The sequence below is a fragment of the Camellia sinensis genome, chromosome 10 (genome assembly GCF_055761805.1).
Source record: "Camellia sinensis isolate YWXY chromosome 10, ASM5576180v1, whole genome shotgun sequence".
In the NCBI taxonomy this organism is placed as follows: Eukaryota; Viridiplantae; Streptophyta; class Magnoliopsida; order Ericales; family Theaceae; genus Camellia; species Camellia sinensis.
Window position 1 is genome coordinate 25626038 of NC_138970.1, and position 19959 is coordinate 25645996.

Consider the following 19959-nt stretch of genomic DNA (forward strand, 5'->3'; position numbering starts at 1 on the left):
ATCAATCCTCAAGATGTACAACCCTGAATAAAAAAAAATTAGAAATGCCCCTGATTGAACACCACTGCTTTGCATTGTAACCAACTCTTCTCTCGGCGTAAAGATCACATCTGAACTCTCAGGTAAAGAACAAACAGAGATGAACTGATCAGACACATAGACAAGACAGTTGAGTTGGAGATGATTACAGCCGAATTTCTGGATGAAGTTGCCTATATATTCTGAAGATAGGAATCAGGCCTTACGTAGTTCGGTTTAGGTTCACTCGAGTATTAATTTTCTTTTTCTGTGCTCTAACTTTTGCCAAAGTCGCCTTTTAGGATTTTTAACCTTGCGAGCTCAATTTTTCTTTATTTCTAATTTTTCATGCTCTACCTTTTGCCTAGGTCGTCTTTTCAGGTTTTCGGCCTAGCGAGCCTCTTAGGGATAGTATTTCTTCAACTTGTCCACGTTGATCGGTTGTGAAAATTCCAAGCCATATAAGTCTATGAGAATAACAACTCCACCAGACCAGATAGCTTTGATGATGTAGGGATCAGTCCAATTGTGTCTGAACTTGCCCCTAGGGTCATGAATAGGAGCTCGGTTGTCTTTCAGCATCATATCTCATTTCTTGAGATTTTGGGACTTAACTTTCTTATTAAAAGCCTTGGCAATTCTGCGCTGATAGCCCTGAACATGATACAATGTTTTCAGTCTTATCTCATCAAAAGACATCAACTCCTCAAATCTACTCTGTTACCAGTCCACCTCTGCTATTTGATACTCAGCTACAGCTCGTAGCGATGGGACTTCTATTTCAATTGGCAGAATAGCTTCCACCCCATAGACAAGAGAATAAGGAGTTACCCCTGTAGACGTCTGGATTGAAGTTCTATAACCCTAGAGTGCGAATGGCAATTTATCTGGCCAATCCCTATATGTCTCAACCATCTTCTGCAAGACATTCTTGATGTTCTTGTTGGCGGCTTCAACAACTCCATTGGTTTGCGGCCTGTACATAAATAACTTATGAAAAGCCACGTTGTATTTCTCCAATAAGTCTATCACCTCTTTTTTGAAGTGAGAGTCATTATCTGCTATGATCTCATTTGGGACCTCATATCGGCAAATGATATTGTTTCTGATGAACTTAGCCACATGTGATGCTTTTAACACTGCACAGGATTGAGCTTCCACCCACTTTGTAAAGTAATCAATTGCCACCAAGATATATTCATGCCTATTCGACCCTTTTGGTGTGGCTGCACTGATGACGTCGATTCCCCAGACTGAGAAAGACCATGTCGAAGTCATATTGTACAGTTTTGACGGTAGGATGTTCATGCAATTAGCATGAATTAGGCATTTATGGCATCGTCGAACAAAACCAATACAATCCTCCTCCATGGTGGACCAGTAATAACCTTGCTTGAGAATCTTCCGGGCTAACATTACTCCGTTCATGTGCGCTCCGCACTCTCCTCCATGGATGGCCTTCATCAGGCGCTTTGATTCTTCTTCTTCGACCCACAACTTGTGTATTCCCAGATAACCTCTTTTATACAGTTTACCTTCGTAGATGATAAATTGGACGGCCATTCGCCATATTCCCCTTTTGTCCTTGGTATTTCCCCTTGGTGAATAAATCTTATTTTCCAAGAAGTTCCAAATATCGTAGTACCAAGGGTTTTTATCTTGTGCTTCATCTATTGTGGCGATAGTTTTGTAAGGCGGCTTGTATTTCTGCTCAATGATAGTCGGACGTATCCGAACTCCAAGTGGAATGTCTACCATAGAAGATAGAGCTGGTAAAGCATCAGTGAACCTACTGTTCTCTCTCAGTAGATGCGTGAAAGTTAGTTCTTCAAACCAAGGAATCAGAACATCCAGGGTCTAGTGATAAGCCTTCATTTTTTCTTCTTTGACTTCCCAGTCTCCATTTGCTTGAGAAACAACTAAGTTCGAGTCCCTGATGGCATCCAATCTTTTTTGTCCCTAGTTTGAGGACGGTTTCTAAACCAATGATACACGCTTCATATTCTGCTTCATTATTCGACACCTTGAATCGGAGTTTGAAGGCTAAAAGTATATGGGAGTCGTCGGGTGCTATCAGTATCACGCATATCTCATAACCGTACTGATTGGCTGCTCCATCAAAGTACATCGTCCAAGTCTCCTCTTCAACTTGCAGAATGGCTTCATCTGGGAACAAGTATTCCATCGCCTCATCCCCTTCTACCGGGTGATCTTTCAGGAACTCTGCTACAGCTCTTCCCTTGACTAACTTTCGGGTGACATATTTGAGATCAAATTCGGAGAGGAAAAACAACCAACATGTTAGCCTACCTGTAAGCGCCAGTTTCTCAAAGAGATATTTGATGGGATCTAATCTCGAAACCAAGATTACAAAGTGAGCTAGTAAGTAGTGCCTCAACTTCCTGGTAGCCCATACCAAATCTAAACAAGTTTTCTCCAATAGAGTATAGCAGGTCTCATAATCCAGCATTTTCTTGCTCAAGTAGTACATGACTTTCTCTACTCTATCTTCAGATTCCTGAGCGAGCATGCATCCTATGGTTGTGTCTATTACTGACAGGTACAGAATCAAAGGCTTTCCTAGCTCTGGCAGCGACAACACATGCGGATTTTGGAGGTACTACTTAACCTGCTCAAAGGCAAATTGACATCGATCATTCCAAGAGAATTTCTTTCCTTTCTTTAGGAGACCAAAAAGTGGTTCACAAGTCAAGATAAATTTGAAAATAAACCGTCTTATGAATTGCACTTTATCCAGAAAGCCTCACACGTCCTTTTTCAATTCTTGGTGGTGGCATTTCTAGGATGGCCTTGATTTTGGAAGGATCTACTTTGATGTCCCTCTGTGTAATCAAAAAGCCCAGCATTTTCCCTGCTGTTACACCGAAGGTGCATTTCTACGGGTTTAACCTTCACCTGTATTCTCTGATCCCTTGAAAGAATTTCTCCAAGGTGGTGCAGTGGCCCTTTCTTTCTTTGGATTTGACAATCATGTCGTCCACGTACACCTCGACCTTTTTGTGGATCATATCATGTAGAATGGTGGTTGCAGCCCTCTGATAAATAGCCCCGACATTCTTCAGCCCAAACAATATAACTCGGTAGCAGTAGGTACCCTACGGCGTAATGAACATGGTCTTCTCTTTATCCTTGGGAGCCATCAGAATCTGATTGTACCCAAAAAATCCATCTATAAAGGATAGCAATGCATGGCCCGTAGTGAAGTCCACTAACTCATCAATGTGCGGCAGAGGAAAGTCATCATTCGGACTGGCTCTGTTCAAATCCCGGAAGTCCACACACACCCGGATTCTACCATCCTTTTTCGACACTAGGATGATATTGGCCAACCAAGTTGGATATTCAGATACTAACAAGAAGCCTACCTCGATCTGCTTCGTGACCTCTTTTTTGATTTTCAATGCCCAATCCGAATGGATTCTACACAACTTCTACTTGACGGGTCGGGCCTCGAGGTCAAGAGGGATCCGATGTTGTACAATCTCAGGATCGATTCTAAGCATGTCTTTGTAGGACCACGCGAAAACATCTTTGAAATCTTTTAATAAAGCGACTAAGTGCTCGCGCTCCTTTAAAGACAACGTGGACCCGATCAGGACTAGACGCGGATCCTTCTTAGTACCCACATTAATAGCAATGATTTTATCAGCACAGGGTTTAGCAAACCTATCCTCCTCTCGATTAATCAAGTTTTTCAAAACCAGAGGAATTCCTTCTTCTTCGTTTTCATTAAAATTCTGAAAATCTTGGTCAATATAATAAATAAGCGGCACAAAGAAATACTCAGAATCGGCAGCGTTCTCATTCATAAGATCCAAATCTTCGGTTACAACCGACTCAAAAACAAAAGAAAAAGAGGACCTGGACAAGACCTTGGCATCCGGGTTACCACCCCCGGGAATACCAGACTCTGAATCAGAAGAACCAGAATCTGACTCCGACTCCACAGACTCAATGGAATCAGATTCTAGCTCATCACTCAACTCAGAACTAGACAGATAGCCCTTCTCCAGCTGCCAGATAAGAGATGATGCCTCTAATGTATCCAAAATGCTGCTAGTTGGGTTCACACTTGGTTCTTCCCCGATTATGGAGATGGTAAGGTTATCCCCCAAGTTCTCTGAGTCAGCTGTAGGATCTGTAAGAAGACATGCCAGTGCTGTCCCTACTCTAAGTTTGCTGTTGTCTAAGTCATTTTTCCATGCTCTGTTCAGCTTCAGTATTTAGCTCAACATTTTCCTCGGTATCATTATCTTGCAGCTACAGGTCAAAGATTCGAACCCAAGGACACGCTACTTCGTGGAATTCACCCAGGGCTTGGAAAAGCTGCAAAAAAGGAAATCTTCTCCCTCTCAAACAAAGCAGTTGTTCAGCGTCCCTTGAATTCGCTTGTGAATGAGCTCACAGTGTTTCCCGGCTTGCTTGGCCTTGCCTTTGATTTCTTCTCCTTTCCTGATCCAGTCCTTTTTGGTGGGTGCATAGCCCAGACTAAAGACATGTAGGTTGTGCAGTACGTCTGTTAATGCAGCGATGCCTTTCCGGCCACTTCTTCCAAGTCCCATTCCTGGCACATGCTGCAGCTCGTTCATGAAATAGATAAACTAGGCGCTAACATACATGCTCTCATCAATGGCTAAAATGGTTTGCATTACCCGGGCCTCAGCCAGAGTGAACCCTAAGAGGAATACATCCTCCTTGCCATGAGTGATTTCCAGCACTGGTGTAGTTACCCCCGGCGGCAGGTGAATGGATGAATTCCCGATAAGGGTACTTCAACATTTGGTGGAGGGTAGATAAGACAACTTTCACAGGATGCAACCAGGGTCACCCTAACAGTAAGTTAAAAGTGGCCGGCACATCTAGGACATAGAACTTGACATCTTACTGAGCTGGGCCCACCTGGACTCTGATTTGCACCGTGCCCATGACCTCTCTACTTGTATTATCATATGCCCGAATTACTTGGGTCGTAGGCACAAAGTCTGTCGGCCTAAGGCTGATGGCATAAGCTGTGCGGGAGAGACAGACATTGATGGCCGAACCGGTGTCTATCAATACCACCGGTACCCATTTTTCCCTACACTCAACAGATATGTACAAGGGTTTGTTGTGAGCTGAGCTTTCCAACGACAGTTTTTTGTCAAAAAAGGTTAAGGTTCCCACAAGCTGTTCAAGGGTAATGTCAATAAACAATTTAGCCTTGTCCATTGCTGACAGTATAGCCTGTCGATGTACTTGGGAGGCCATAAGAAAGCCTTAAATTGAGATATCAGCTTGGATTTTCTTAAGCTGCTTCAACACTACCTCTTCTTCCAACTGTTTCTCTTTCTGTTTCTTAACCTCTCTGTCCTTCCCAGATGCCTCAGCTTGATCTAAGTGTGGTGGCTTAAAATACCACCCACTTCTTGTCATGTGATCTATTTCTTCTACATACCACGTGTTATTCGGAAGGCACTCACTCCAATCTTTGTCAGTGTGGGCAAGATGCAGATTGTCACCATCCCACCATACACCTTCAGCAGCCAACAAACAATTGTCCAACTCTGTTTGGATCACTTTCACATCACAGGTATTTCCCACAGGGTGTTGGGCTAGTACTGCTTTCTGGTTGTCTTAAACCCTTTCTTGTTCAAACTGCTTCAGTGCAGCTTCATGTTCTGTGTCTGCAGTGCTCACAACGCCCAGTTTCTGTGCTGAATTTTCTATGCTGACATTCTCAGGCAGTTTTTTCTTTTCATCGGCCCTTCCTACCACTACAGCAATTCTTGCTTCCTTTTTCTCGGGTTTGATTTCAGTTCCTTCCTCTTTATCAGGCTCATCACTCAGCCACCCAAAGTTGTCGATTGATTCTTCAAATCGAACCAGCCAATCTGCACATCCCATTGATCCTATTTGTCAAAGAATTGCAGGTTGTCTAAATCCTTCTCTAGTTCTGCCAAATCATCCAACCCTTGGCTCGGGCCATCCTCTCTAACCACATTAACCTCCACTACTGTTGGCAATACCAACTCCGACTTGATTTGCTCAATTATCACAATGTAGCAGCTTGGATGGTACACCCTCTTAGGCAAGTCCTCAGAGCTCTCCGGCAGCGGACTCGTACTTTCCTCTAAGGCCAGCCTCTCTTCTACTGCAGCTGTCACCACCACAGGCTTAGGTTGAAGTGCGGACGTGTCCATCATGCACAAATCTGTACTTTTAGGAATGAACACAATCAGCCTTGGTAGGTGAGAAGTGGTAATATATACACTGGGGTCATAGAGGATGGCTAGTGTATGGATTAGGTTTAGATTTTGAGGTGAGGGAACTTGATTGTGGACTGGGAGAGGGTTTGTAGTTACATTTGGTTTCTGGGGTGGTGCGATCACCTTGTTGTCAATGAGGTCTTGAATCTCATGACACAATCTAAAGCATTGGTCGGTATCATAACCATGCTATTGGTGAAACGCGCAGTTTTTTGCTGGGTTGTGTTTTGGTGGGAGATAATCAGGTAGTGAGCGAGGCTCTAATGGTTTGAGGTGTCCCTTTTTGACCAGCACCTTCATGGCTTGAGATAGGGTCATGCAGAGTTGGGTAAAGGTTCTCTGGGATCAGGTAAGGTTGGTTGAAGTTTGTGGAGCTGTGCTAGCAAAGGGATTGGCGGTCTTGGTTATGGTGGTGACAACGCTCACATCTGATGGCCTCGCAGCTGTGCTACCACTGGTGGTAGCATTGGAATTGCACACAAAGGGCCTTTTTGCCTGCTCTTTCTCATCAATAATCAACCTCTGTTTCATGGCATCTTCAATCTAAACACCCATCTTATGGAGCTCGGCGAATGTGAATAGAGGTGGGACAACCATTTTCTGCAACAACTTTCCGTGCAAATTACAAACTACCATCCTCATCTGATCTTTCTCGGAAGGCCTTGTGGTCATCATTAAAGCTTTAGCCCTCCACCTCATCACAAATTCTAAGAAGGCCTTTTTCCGCTCTTGGCACGTTGCCTCAAGATCACGAATTGTGACCTTGATCTACATGTTATACGAGTACTGAACAATAAAGGCCTTGACTATTTCCTCATAATTCTGCTTAACAGAATCCTCCAACTTTGCATATCAAATGGCCGCTATACCAAACATGGTACGGCCAAAAAAAGAGAGCTTCTGCAATCTGGTTAGGCCCATTGGCCGCAGAATGTCTCAAAGCAGCCGTAGATGAACCATTGGATCTTTGAAGCCATCGAAGCGATTGATGTGCGGCATTTTGAACCGATCTGGCAATGGCACTACAGAATCAATATACGCATCTTCTATATCGGGGATGGAGTTAACACCTTGTGCTCTCTTAAAGAGCTTCTCCAGTTTATTAACTTTGATCATAATCGGGTCCACCTCAAACTCAAACGGAGCCTCGGTTTGATACACAGGTACTTTGGAGGTTTGTGCTGGGATCGGTTCTACCAGATTGCCCTGATTCTCTAGGACATTGGCAGTATGGGCAGTGGCTCTGGGTACTGGGATACCCGTGAGAGGTGCATAAGATGCAGAACCTGACGAGCTGCGACCTCGGCCTAACGAGCAGCTTTTTGCTGTAGGGTTTCAACTGTTTCCTAAAGATGATATATCAATTCCTCCATACTGATTGGGGGATACTGTGTCATCAAAATAGGCGAGTGATTTCTTGCTAGACTAGAAGTAGAAAACTGTCCCTAAACTTGACTAGATGCAGGTGAATTTAGGGGTGACTGCTGTAAAAACTGGACTGGTAAACTCTGCCTGACTCTCCTCCGTCTCATAACCGGTGGGAGTGAAGTAAACACGGGTTGTCCCCTAACAAGATCCCCAGCTTTACGAAGCCTTCTGACTCGGGTCCAGAGCACTTGGGGGATATCCGAACTTTCTGAAGCTATGGTGTTAAACTACCTAGCAAAAGAAATAAAGTAAAAAGAAAACAGTAATCAGAAACCGTACAACACCTCAGCTAATGATGTTACGAACACAGATGCAATCAAAACTGTAGGACTGCACTCAACACTGAATTTTGTCCCCAAAACGGATACCAAACTTGCAACTGATATGCACATTCTTGTACAGTTTTACTGTAAAGCACATACTAGTTAAGTAAGAGCCAAAACACCCCTATGAGGGGGTAAGGTTACCCTATCCTAGTTTCTTCAGGAACTAGGGTTCACTATTCAAACAAAGTGGTTTCGCGTAATCCTATATTCGGGTGAGCATCATGTTCTAGTTTGGAACAGTCTCTATAATTCTTCAATATGCAACTAGGCCAAATGGTTAGAAGGGTACCTCAGCAAGACTACCTAATATACCTCTCACACCTAACACTGAGAAGTGAAAGGAGGATCAAATGGCACAGTGGTAGTCCAGATCCAAGGGTTGTCTTCCCATCATGATAGAGTCCGTGACCGGTCAGCCTTTTGGCAAGCTTTTCGGGCAAGCCTCCTACAAATCGTCCAAGAATAACATATGGCAAGCACAGTAACTTAAACGCACCAATGCAACTGTAATACAAAGAAACATATAAGCGTAGATGAGATTTCATATCATGAATTTTGAGTCAAGTTCTCTAAATTTCCCAGTAGAGTCGCCAGAAACTGTAACTCGACTTTTTGTACCCCCTTTTGGAAGACAAAGAAGCCCTACAGTATCGGACTCCCACGGTTCTGAATCTGATTTCACAAGTGCAATGTGAAATAGATAAACACCTAAGAGTCCCAATCCAGTAAATCTTTTTGAAAAATCGATTTTGAATAAAAAAATGCCAAAAATTGACTGCTTTGCCAAATACAGAGTCGCCACCTAAATATTTTTGAGAAATTTAGAAAACCCATGAACCATATGTATCCGACATCACCAAGATTGTCTCGGCTCAGGAACTTAGGTATGAGAGGAGAACGTCATGAATTAAGCACCCCAACTCGTTCGATCAAAGATCGGCTTCTATTAATCATGATATGAATCTTATCTACATTATATGCTCTTGTTCCGATTATTAGGCTAGCATTACTATGTGATGCGCACACACACAAGTATAGACTAAGTTGCAAGAATTGAAACATTTGGCTCATGTTTGTTTTGATAATGGTTTCGAAATATGTACCACTTGAAAAAGTGATGGTATATGAACATTACTCAAATTATTTCAATTCAAGCAATTAGCCTTCATCCACAGGCATTCAAGCAGCTATAGCACTTAAGCAATTAGCCTCATGGCAAGCATGCTAGACATGGCAACAATCACACTCATGCAATTATGCTAAAGCGAGTAAAGGCCCACCTAGTACTCCAAGCCAAAACAAACGAAAGAGTTAGAAAAATGTATGATCCCAACTATGCGATATGACAAATGTAACACACGCGATATGCAATTAATAGGCTCGGCTACTAATATGGCATATGAATCAATTTGATAGCATAAGGTCTAAGCATGTATTCAACAAAGTATTTAAACTACCAAAGCAAATTAGAATAATAAATCGAGCCTTGGTGTATGCAATACAAGTGGATACAAGGCATGAGATATGATAAATTAAACATGATGCCCTAAACTAACCATCATAAGCTAGTAAATAAAATGGAGAACGACATGGGGTTGGAAGACATATACATTATTACAACATTGCGCTCTCACGAAGGAGAGTCCGAATAAACTAACTAGCTAACTAGCTAAAACTAAGCTATTACAACAACAAGATAATTTAGCTAAGTTACTTAACTAATTATTACAAACTGAATTAATTAACTATTCTAGCCAACTAATTATTACAACAAATCAAAATGAACTAATTATTTACATGAATACAACATGAAAAGAGTGCTAAGTTAGCTATTCTAATTACTCCGCCTCGGGAAATGAGGAATGCTCATGCATGCACAGACTTTCCATCCGAAAAAATCACTGTTTCTGTTGCTAAATGCCTCTGTTGCACAGTAGAACACTTACACTGTTTTCCACCTCAAAACCTGTTCTGTTCTACTTCAAAAGGACACTGCTTGATTTTGCACTGGTGGCCTGCAGGGGGTCTGCAGTCCATTGATGATAGCCTGCCGGCCACTACTGATTGAACTTCCCTGCTGCAACAGAGAGCAAATAGAGCAGAGACTATGTATTCCCAAGGGTTTGTTCGCACAATTTACCCCTTATTATCATTTGAACAACTCAAAAGAGTAGTAAAACTTGATTCACAAACCACCAATGGATGCAATTTCATTGCATGATGGCTTATGAACCAAAGTGTGCAAATTCAGTAAATGCAATAAAACAAGACTCTCAAAACTACCTCCTATCATGAAAAATCAAGGGAAGTAGTTGATAATGAATCTTGAACCGTTTTCATCACTAAAGAGTATGAAACGACTCAAGACTCGATGGTTCAATTAACGTCCGATTGAACCCAAACAAGTTATTATCTTGTACCATTTTTACTCAACAATTTTATTACTTCATTTTAGGTTATCATCCATTCTTTAATCAATTGAGTTCAAAGGTGAGCTTAAGTCCTCTAATGGAAAGAGGGCTCAAACCAAGAGTTGTTTTGGGTATGAAAGAGATATCATACCATTGGTAATGAACCCCCAAGGGGATTAAACCATTAAGCATGACATCTCAATCTCATGCTTAAACAAACACTTGGCTTGAAATCAATTTCAAAGCAAAACAAAAGCCAAGAAAGAAGGGAGGTTACAGAGGTGGTTAAGAGTGATCACAAGTATGAAAAGCCATAAATAAATACAATCAACTCAAATAAGATGGTGTCTAAGGCCTAGAACACAAAGCTCATGAGAACAATTACACTATAAGCATGCAAAACAAAGCTCAAATGCAACTGTAACAGCCCAAAAATTTTATACTAGTATTATGGTTGTATGCAATTATATATTATTAAATAAATAATAATAAATACAAAATCTAATTTGGTATTAGATTATCAAATATGAGATTAATTAGGAATCATTATTTGGGGCCAAGTTAACAAAAATATGGAAATATAATACCAGTTGGGTCAAATTAAAGTTAAAGATAGTAAATAAATAATAATATTGATAACAATAATAATAATAATGGGTGTGGTAGTAAAATAAATAATTAATTTTCTGTTGGTATATGATAAAGTGTAATTTAATTAGGGATTAATTTATTTATATAGTTATATTAGAAAACTGGGCCAAAGTGTAATTATCTTTAATATTTATTAAAGATAAGTATAAATCCAGGTAATTTATTATCAAATCTGGAGAGGGATCCGACCTGGCCACGTGTTGGCTGATGATGCCTTTATGTCCCTATAAATAGGGAGGAGTGGATCAAAATCTGGAGGGAAAGAAAGGGAAAAAAAAAGAGAGAGAAAAGAAGGAAAATGAATTAAGAAAGGGGAATGAAATATTGGAAGTTAAGAAAATCTTTGATAGTGGAAAGAAATAGTGATGTATTAATTTTAAGGTGAGTTATATTATACCTTGAGTCACCATAATATATTTTATGTATGTTTTGACTTACCATAATTTATTTTATATAAGTTATGTTTTATAAATTATATTAATATTTCAACTACGTGGATTATTTTCTGAACTCTATTTGTTTAAAATGATTCTATGGATATGTTTGTTTAAATTTTAAAGAATATTTGACTATAACCTTATAAACAATTATGTTTTGTAAGTACTACCACGAGAGTCCCACGCCTTAGGGGACTTAAATAACCATTGGCCACTGTTTAGTCACTTTGTGGCCTTCTATTGTCATGGATCTATTGACCTCTGTTCTGTGCGGAGCAAAGTGCTGTGTGGAGATAAGTACTACACTATTGTGGGAGCTACTTCTATAATCTGTACGAGCCACCTTTTGAATCCATACCTCTGTTCTGACTATCACTCCTGTGACCTCTGTTTCGTTTTGTTCAGTACCGTGGTTAGGGGTGGGCAACAGTTAATCCGAACCGCTCAAACTATCCAACCCGCCCAACCCGTATATGAATGGGCAGTTGCGCAAACATAATGCGGGCGGTTGTGGTTTGAAATATGACAAATTTGAGGATTGCGGGCAAAAACCGCCCGCACTTTAATTATTTTTATTATTATTATTATTTTTTATATACCAACTTTGTAACTTTAACAGGAGCACCATTATGTTCTCTATGGCACTAGGATCCTTATTTTTAAGTATTTCTCAACTTTCTTAATGCCGTAGAATTATCAAGTCCTAAACTTGATTTCTTATATGATTTTATTGGTGATTCATCCACTTTTTCCTAATAAAATTTTCTTTCTGGTGGTCGATGGAGATTCTAGTTTGATTATTGATTACTGAACTACCAATTCTAATTGAGTACAACCTTTAATGCATTGATATACATTTTTTTCATGGCAAAAATGCTAGTGTAGGGTCTTTTTGTTTTGGGTACTTTCATTTAATGCATTGATATTCAATTTTTATTTGTAAACTCATCAGAAAATTGTTGTCAAATTATCACAAATATATAAAATGAATCTGATGCCTAAATTCGATGGGGAAAAAAGAACTCAAAAATTAATTTTTAAAGAAAAAGTGTAAACCGCAAACCGCCCACAACCGCCGGCACATCTACAAACCCTATCTGCACAAACTGCAAACCGCACTGCGGGCAGTTACGGATTGACTTTTTCCCAAACCGCATAGATGCGGACGGGTCAAAATTGAACCACAAACCGCACAAAACTGATCCGCAAACATCCCTAACCGTGGTTATGGTTATTTATTTACATAATCTCAGTTTTGGTACTTAAATGCTTATTTGTTCAGACTAAGTGATCTCAAATATTTTAGTTACATAATTATCCATGGTTATTTTGTATCCCTTATACTCTTGGCATAATATTTCTCACTCTGCCATGTGCTTATAGCTGTTTATCAATTTTAAGGAAACAATGCAATTCAGAAATAGCTTTTGGAAAGTCTTAGACGTAGGGCTGCGGAATAGCAACACACAACACTTTTATGATATTTTTATATGTAAATATCGGCCTTTTGGTCAACAAATTTTGTAATAAAAATAGAAGCTCCAATGATTATTTTTGTACCCTCACTTAAATATCACTTCCCCTCATGTTTATTAATTTGTTCAAGAATTGGCCGGAGGTAACTTCAGTTACTAGCCACCACGATGCTTAACCCTTGGGTACGGGGAGTGGGTCGTGATAGCAACCAGCACTTAAAAATAGTGCTAAAACAGTCCTAAATAAGTCCTAAAACATGCTGAAATTAAGACAAAAATAGCTAGAACAATAAGCTAAAACATGGAGCATGTTATGCTAGTAAACAAAACACAAGGAGAAGAGGCTAACCCCTCCAATTTTGGACTTCAAAACATGATTTTGGCTACTGAAATAACTCTGAAAATCAGTGTTCAAAAGCTCAAAAAAAGATAGTGCAAGGGTGGGAAACACAAGGGTAAAGGCCTTGAAAACAAGGTGTAAAGAAGGGCTATCAACCCCTCAACCTTTATTGGCCTTAAAACCTAAGTTGCAGCCCAAAAATACAAAGGTTTTATAGCCAAAAAATAGTTGGAAAATAATAGGAAAAATAGTAAATAAAGCAAGTAAAGAGACAAAGCTTTATACCTCTTGAAAATGAGAACCAATTTTAAGCAACAAATCAAGGCAAACACACCCTCAAGAACTCAAACAAGGCTGAAAGATACCTCAGCTCAAAGATGGAGAGGTTTGGTTAAGAGTGTATAGGCAAAGGTGAAAAGTGTATAGGCAAAGGTTAAGAAATTTGTAAGAGAGAGAGAGAGAGAGAATTGTAGAGAGAAAGGAAAAATTTTGCTCCAAAATTTTTTTAACCCCAAAAACAAGATAGGAGGTCCTCTATATATAAAAAACATGAATTTTCCAAAGAAACATCCAGCCATACACGTAGGAGCAGATGCAAGTATCTGTGCAAACAGTTGGCACAACTGTCACAAAATATTTGCAAAGCACATTGGTAGCCGACAACTAGGAGCAATGGCCGGTAGCCAATAGGGGTGGCCGGCAGGCCACCAGAGGTTGCAGGCTTGAAAATCCAAGGTTTTAGTCCAAAAATAAGGCAACAGGGGTGTAAGGTTTGAAAGGCTCAAAGCTGTGGCATTCTACTGAGGACTTCGAGCACTTGATAAGCATATACACTCATCATTGGGTGTGCAAACGATGACATCCAAGTCGTGAGGGTCATAAAAAATGGGGTGTCTACAATGTGGCTTACAAATTAGCCTTACCATCTGCTTTAGCTATGATTCACAATGTGTTCCATGTATTTTTATTGCGGAAATATATGCAAGACCCTTCCCAAGTAGTATCACCAGAAGTGTTAGAGATTAGTAACGATCTAACTTATGTGGTGCAACCGGTTACTATTCTAGACTATGATGTAAAGCAATTGTGGCACAAGAAAGTAAACTGGGTGAAAGTGCAATGGAGCGAGGATGAGAATGATATCACTTGGAAATTGGAAGAAAAAGTTCGGCGTATGCACCCGGAGCTTTTTGTTTAGTACTCTCTCCTATCAAATCTCGAGACGAGATTTTTTTGAGGTGTGTATATTGTAGCGACTCTAATTTTTTGTAGGTCATTATTTATTATTATTATTACTTTATTTTATTTTTGACTTTATTAATTGTGTGGATACATAAGAATTTAATGTGATATTTAATTAATTTAATGTGTTAGTTAAGTATATATGATTAATTTGAATATTTATATTTATATATTTTGATATATATATTAAAAAAATAAATTATTTATATAGATTTTATATAAGATATTTATATTTATATATGTTGTATTTATATTGTATTTGTAAAATAAAATATATTATCAATTAGGTTAAAAGCAAAGGTTGTTGTCACTAAGAAAAGAAAAGAAAAAAGAAAGAAAGAAAAAGAGGGCTTTGTGGTGTGCTGCAGTAAGAGAGAGAGAGAGAGTAGGTGATTTATCATCAAGGGATTAATCAGAGAGAGAGAGAGACTAGGTGATTTATCATCAAGGGATTAATCAAAAAGAGAGCACCGAAGCGGAGACAAAGAGAGAGCGGCAGGAGAGAGAAGAGGAAAGGAGAAAAAAAATAGGGTTTTGTTTTAGTGGCTTTATTAATTCTCTAAGTGATTCTTTGATCTTCAAAAAAATATTATGAATACAAAACCCACTTTCCTTGATTTATGTTTAATTCGTTGTTTTTATTTATTTATTTTTATTTATTTGATGTTGGTTTAATTTTGTATTTGTATGTAAATGAAGAATTGATTTCATTATTTGGTTAGATGTGTATGTAAGGTTTAGGGTTTTTATATGTATTTATTTTATGGTTGTAATCACACTCATGGTTATATAAAATTAAAATAAACTTAAAATCCATAGATAAATTCCTTACGCTCCACCATGACTCCATGGATTGTTATTTTATTTGAGTGTTTGTGAGAAAGAGTGTATAAAAAAAAGGTGAAGATTTTGAGATTTATTTGAATGTCTTAGGCTTGGCATTATTATGTTTGTTCTCATGAAAAGATAAGAGATTGTGTATATATATTGTTATCTCGTTCTCATGAGTAGATCAGTGCTTTGATTTACGCGTGTACGTTTATGCTAACTATCTGGGGAGTTTGGGTCAAACTCGAGATGGTATTCCCGTGCAAGTTTGGCTTTGGAGCAGTGTTAGGTGTACGGGAGGCACATAGAATATATGTGTAGGTCGGAAGTGAAGGGCCGAAGTGGTGGAGCTAAGATACAAAGAATTAAATAAGAATTTATATGTATGGTTTGAATTGTATTGATTTGTACATCTTGAAACAAATAATAATCAACCTCAATAAACTACGAAATTTGGGCAGAAGCATGTGTACGTAATTTTAGACAACTTTTGTGTTTTAACATTTTATTAAAAAGATCGATTAGAACATGTAATCAAATGATCTTAGTTACAATGGTGTTTATTCGTTTTAGCAATGCAGATTTTAGATATTGTTTTAACCCACGAAACAAGCTCATTTTTATTGATTTCATGTAAACTGAAGTAAAACATTGTTCTAAATAGTTTTTGTGTTTTGAACTTTTTTGGAAAAAAGTATCTTAGGACAGTTGCTTTTCGTTTTCAGTTCCAGATTTTTCGATCGAATTTCGTTTAGGTTCTTCTATTAAGTTTTTCTCTCAACCTGTTCAGTTTCTACTAAATTCATTCGCAATATCTCTTATAAAATTTGATTTTGTACAACTTTTGTTCTTTAAGTTTTGGTTAATTCGAATTATTTAAGCATAAAACGGTACATTTTTATACTTCTTCAGCAAGTTACTTATGATTGAATTATACTAATTTTATTTTTTTTGCAGAGTGGTAGATCTTATTAACTTTTTATGCAGGGTTGACCCACCATAATTTTATATTTATTTTGTTTATTTTATACTCAATTTATATTTAGCTGTGTACGGGCAAGAAACTAAATGCCACTGTATCTCAGAAAACTACCCCTTCATCTCGATGCGGGTGGAACTACTTGTCTTGTCCCGTAATAAGAATTAATGTACTTTTTGTTGGTGTCTAGTGGACACGTGGGTGTCAAATCTTGTACTCGTACCAGTATACTTGTATATTGATCCATTTTATCTCTTGACAACTCAGGTGCGTTTCATTTAAGCGCAACCAAGCTTCCTTTGCAGGATTAGTTGAGGCTACAGTAGGGATATGGAATAACTATAGTTGTTGGACATGTCTCTTGGATTTCTTTTGTTTTCTGGAGATTATGGTTGATATTAGTTTATGTATTTTTTTTAATTTTTTTTTATGACCTTAGTATTATGATAGTTTGGCATTGTGGGTTATTTTCCAACTTTACATTATTTAAGTTGTTTTGACTAGTTGTTGATACTTTAATGTTGGAGGTATTTGATAGTTTTGAAATTGTGTTGGACGGTTTGGTTGGCGTTTTGTTATTATTATTATTTTTTTAAATCCCTTATTATTTTTTGAGCATGGAAACTTACTTAAACCTTATAGGATGAGAACGTTTAAATTTTGTTTTACCCCTAGGATTTTGATGATGGAATATTGATTGGGGTTTAGTCCTAATTTAATATTTAATTGTCCAAATTTTGAGGTGTGACAAGAAATTCCCAAAATTTCCCTTGAGTGGGAAGTCTAGAAAAATTCTCTAGATCGAATTCTCTTTGGATCGATGTTGAGGAACCGTAGACATTATGAAAATATTGGATGACCTTTATACTATAAAATCTTAATATCAATGACTAAAAAAAAAAATCCTAATTTCTTATGTCTAATTGTATTATATATATTATTTATATATTATTAATTATATTGGATCTGGTTTGAATCGAGGAAGGCAATACCATGTGGGTAATCAAAATTTAATCCACTCTTGCCTCGTATAAGTATCGAGTTAGGTAAAATCCGTCCCATTTGAAACGGGTATAGATGCCCCCACAGGTTGGGCTACAATAGACATTCCTAGGGGTGCCTAAGCTTGTCCAGTGGTTTTTTTTAACGGGTTGGGTTAGGCCCCGGGCAACAAACTTAGGCCCAAGTTTGCCCAATAGGCTTGGCCCAAATTGACTAATGGGTTAGACCATTAACTGAACCTAATGGATCGAGATTCTAACTTTAAAAAAAAAAATAATTTTTCTTATTTTCTGTCAAGCAAAGGGGTCGGGTCAGCAAGTTGCCTCTCACGGGCAAACTGATCAAACAATAAGGTGGATTTAGACTTCAACACCGACGCCCAATCCAAATCTTATTTGAGCTAGCCCAACCCACTCGAGGTATAGGCTTGGCCCAAATAAAAACTTAAAAAAAGTGTAACGGTAGACTTTTCCATTAAATTGTGCTAAGTCCTAAAAGTTTGACCCTTACGCATGTGTTAATAGGGATGAGCAGCGGATATACCGATCCACCAAAACCGACAGAACCGAACCGATCCGCCACATTTTGGACGGATGTGTGATGACGAGCGGACGGTTGCAAATTGATTTTCTCCAATCCGCCAATCTGGCGAACGGATGGTGGATTTGAGATTTCTTTGGCCGCAACCGAACCGCCAAACTGTGAGCACCCCTAATAATTTATAAGACTTTGTGTTTTCAGTTTGTTTAAATATTTTGTTTGTGTTTTCAATTAAAAAATGATTTAAATATTCTATTGAAAAAAAGTTTTCAAGTTGAATATCTTTTTTAAATTGAAAAAAATAAACGTATTATTTATCTATATTTTTTAGTTTTTAAATCTATCTCTAAAAATAATAAATAGAAAATATGATATATGCTGTTTGGTTTTTGTTTTAAAAAACAGATATAGATGTAACAATATAGAGACATACAATCTCTACTGCTACTCTGTTCAAGGTTTTAGTGGTTTGAATTGTTTTTATATTTTAAGAACCACAAATTATAATACTTTATGTGAATGAGGCATGCAATGATTGTGATATTCTAAAATTTCAAACTTTCTTGCTTTGGATGAGACATGCAGTGATTGTAATATTTTTTTAAGTCATTGATTGTAATACTTTCTTCTTCTTTTTTTGAGGAAGTACACAAGTTGAATTATGTTGAAAATTTATAAAATTTTGAACCGCCAAACCGATTCGCATTCATCCACCAAACCGCCAATCCGCTCAATCCACATCCGCCAGATTAGCGGACGGATGCGGATTGATTTTCTCCAATCCGCCAATCTGGCGGACAGATGACGAATTGGAGGTTCTGTGGTCGCAACTGACCCACGCCCACCCCTGGTGTTAAGTCCTAAATAAAACATTTTAACTCATAAAATATGATATTATTTACAAAAAAAATATTAGAGATCCTAAATATTCTACAAAAATTTCTATCAAATATCTTATATGGTGTAAGACTCACATGACATCTATATTATGTGAATCCCACACCCATATGAAATATTTGACAATTTGATAAAAATTTTAGAATCTCTAATATTATTCTATTATTTACCGTATTCTAAAAATATCCTTAATTATTCTTATTAACTATTCAGCCTTTTATTGTTGCTGTCTTTAACGTGTAGTTTTGTAGATTTCACATTCAAATTTCACGCGGATGCACAATTTTCACAAAAAAAAAAAAAAAAAACTCATAATACATTTATAAGCATGCCATTCCCAACTAAGGTCTCGTTTGGGAATAGGTTAATTTAATAATTTTTTAATTATTTAGCTAAAATATGAGCTAAAAAAATAATATATTTGGGATGATTTTTTGACTTTTTACGAAAAGATGTGCAAAAAATAGAGAGAAAAGAGAATCTTTGACTTTTTGGTATGGGTTGTTGGCTTTTTGACTAATTTAGTAACTTTTTGACTTTTTGACTAAAAGAGAGGGTTTCCAAACGAGGCCTAAGCATATGAAATTGAAAGCATATCAAATAAGAAGATTCAACAATTGATGATGTGTCATAATTTAAGATATTTTTTATATTTGTAATTAGTATAAGAATAATATTATATATGCAACCAATTAATATATTAACTAGTCTACTTGTAGGTGTTGAACTTTATCCTTATCCAAATTAGAACCATCCTTGTTTAGGATTTTTGTCCCTTATCCACTTATTTCGAATTTTGGCATCTCCGTAGATAATCTCGGCCTAACTGAGATCATCTCGGCAAACATGACCAGGCCATGTGGCACCTCGGCTGACACTTCGGTATCACTTTAGCCACGTGGTATCATTCACAAAATACTTTCCAATAGTACTAATTGATGATGTGGCAAAATCTAACAGGTTTTTAGTATTTGTAATTTGTATAATAAGTATGGTCAATAATAATGTCATAACTAGTGTTGGTACACTAGTTAGTACATTAATTGGTGCATGTATTACCACCATTTGTATAATGAGTGGGGTCAATAATAATATCATAACTAGTGTTGGTACATTAAT